The sequence below is a fragment of the Bos javanicus genome, chromosome 20 (genome assembly GCF_032452875.1).
Source record: "Bos javanicus breed banteng chromosome 20, ARS-OSU_banteng_1.0, whole genome shotgun sequence".
NCBI classification, from domain to species: Eukaryota; Metazoa; Chordata; class Mammalia; order Artiodactyla; family Bovidae; genus Bos; species Bos javanicus.
Window position 1 is genome coordinate 1,946,469 of NC_083887.1, and position 2,496 is coordinate 1,948,964.

At 48.0% G+C, this 2,496-nt stretch overlaps 1 non-coding gene across 1 annotated transcript; it reads right to left on the reverse strand.

Annotated features, from left to right (window-relative positions):
* Positions 1-1,715: 1,715 nt before the first annotated feature.
* Positions 1,716-1,821, reverse strand: LOC133233847 (U6 spliceosomal RNA). The gene has a single exon (XR_009731895.1). It is a non-coding gene; the product is annotated as a U6 spliceosomal RNA (small nuclear RNA).
* Positions 1,822-2,496: the final 675 nt, after the last annotated feature.

Here is a 2,496-nt window from a genome sequence, read left to right on the forward strand (position 1 = left end):
CAACTAAGAACAATTAAAGTTGCTGAAGAACTCAACGCCAACTGCTCTATGGTTGTTTGGCATTTGAAACAAACTGGAAAGGTGAAAAAGCTCAAGAAGTGGGTGCCTCATGAGCTGACTGCAAATCGAAAAATCATCTTTTTGAAGTGTCATCGTCTCTTATTCTATGCAACAACGAACCATTTCTCAATCGGATTATGACATGCAACGAAAAGTGAGTTTCATACAACTGGCAATGACCAGCTCAGTAGCTGGACCAAGAAGAAACTCCAAAGCTCTTTCCAAAGCCAAACTTGCAACAAAAAAGTCACTGTCTGGTGGCCCACTGCTGATCCGGTCCACCACAGCTTTCTGAATCCTGGCAAAACCATCATATGTGAGAAGTATGCTCCGCAAATCAGTGAGATGCACCAAAAGCTACAACACCTGCAGCCAGCACTGGGCAACAGAAAGGCCCGATTCTTCTCCACGACAACGCCCAGCAGCATGTCACACCACCAGCACTTCAAAAGTTAAATGAATCGGACTGTGAACTTTTACATCACCTGCCATTACTCACCTGACATCCCACCAACTGACTACCACTTCTTCAAGCATCTCGACAACATTTTGCAGGGAAAGACTTCCATAGCCAGCAGGAGGCAGAAAATGCTTTCCAAGAGTTTATTGAATCCCCAGGCGTGGGTTTTTACACTGTAGGAATAAACAAACTTATTTCTCATTGGCAAAAATATGTTGATTGTAATGGTTCCTATTTTGATTAATAAAGATGTGTTTGAGCCTAGCTATAATGATTTAAAATTCACGGTCCAAAATTGCAATTACGTTTGCACCAACCTAATGTAAGCACTGGAGAAGGCGATGGCACCCCACTCCAGTACTCTTGCCTGGAAAATCCCACGGACAGAGGAGCCTGGTGGGCTGCAGTCCATGGAGTCGCTAAGAGTCAGGCACGACTGAGCGACTTCACTTTTACTTTCACTTTCATACATTGGAGAAGGTCATGGCAACCCACTCCAGTGTTCTTGCCTGGAGAATCCCAGGGATGGGGGAGCCGGGTGGGCTGCCGTCTATAGGGTCGCACAGAGTCGGACACGAATGAAGCGACTTAGCAGCAGTAGCAGCAGCAATGTAAGCACACCCCCAGTTAAAGGGCCAGCCCTAAGCAACCCCCATATTTTCAGCTGATTCCTATAGAAGATGGCAGAGCCCTGCTCCAAACCAAGACAACTCAGCTCTGCCATGGCCCTGTCGACGTCAGGTGGGTTTTGCAGATTTTAATAAAATGGTGAGAAAAGCGCTGAGTCACTTACTCCTGCCGTCATTTACACTGCACCTACTGTATGCTGGGCACTGTTGGGTTGGACTGTGTGAGCAAGACCCACATCCTCCAGCTGTACTCCAGCTAAAGGTTCTTCACTGACCCCTCCAGGCCAAGGCAGAGAGTCCAAGATTGTCCCCATTTTACAAAAGAAGCCACTGACACACACACCCAAGGTGACCCAGGATACAAGAGTCGAAAAGCGTGAAAGCCGTTCAGGCGTGTCCGACTCTTGGCGACCCCATGGACTACACAGTCCATGGAATTCTCCAGGCAAGAATACTGGAGAGGGTAGCCTTTCCCTTCTCCAGGGGATCTTCCCAACCCAGGGCTCGAACCCAGGTCTCCCACATTGCAGGCAGATTCTTTACCACCTGAGCCACAAGGGAAGCCCCCAAATGAGGAACATGTCATGAATTTGAGTGTCATCCTTGTGCAGGCGCCATGCTAACCTTCTCTGTATCATCCAATTTTAGTATATGTGGTGCCAAAGAGAGTACACAGGGTTGAAGACAGACAATAACGCAGATCTCCTTGGTCAGAGCATGAAGTTTCCACCTTGTTAAAACACAAGACAGGTTTTCCAAACCCTCCACTATTCACTTTGTCTGACATGCTTAGTGATTGCAGCCCTGCCCAGACTCAGCGCGGAGTACCTGGGATGGAAAGACAGGGAGCTCATTCCCTCTGCTCAAAGAGTCTGTGGTCTAGGGGACCACAGAGGTTGTGGGCTCCCCAGCCAGTCCGGGCACAGTGATGGAGTACGTGAAGTGCCCTTCAGTGCAGAAGCTCAGACCTAGGGCAGTCTGGAGCCAGAGCTTCCATGCATGATGTCAAGCCGCTGTGCTCTGTGACTCTTGGTCTCCTCATCTGTTAAATGGGCACATCAACAGTACCCGCTTCCGTGGACTGCTGTGAGGGCTGAATAAGGTGACACGGTGCCCGGCACAGTCAGCACTCCATAAACGGTGGCTACTTACAGGTCCAGGAAAGAAAACTGCTAAGGACAAGGTAGAAGTGTCTAGAATTCAGTAGGACAATGGATTTTGTGTGTCTGCCTCAATGTTTTGTTTTTAAATATTTCTGTACAGTGTCTGTACTGGGCACAAAACAACACCTTGAAACAACATCTTGAAACAGGTATTGTTATTTTTTTCCCATTTTGCAGATGAGCA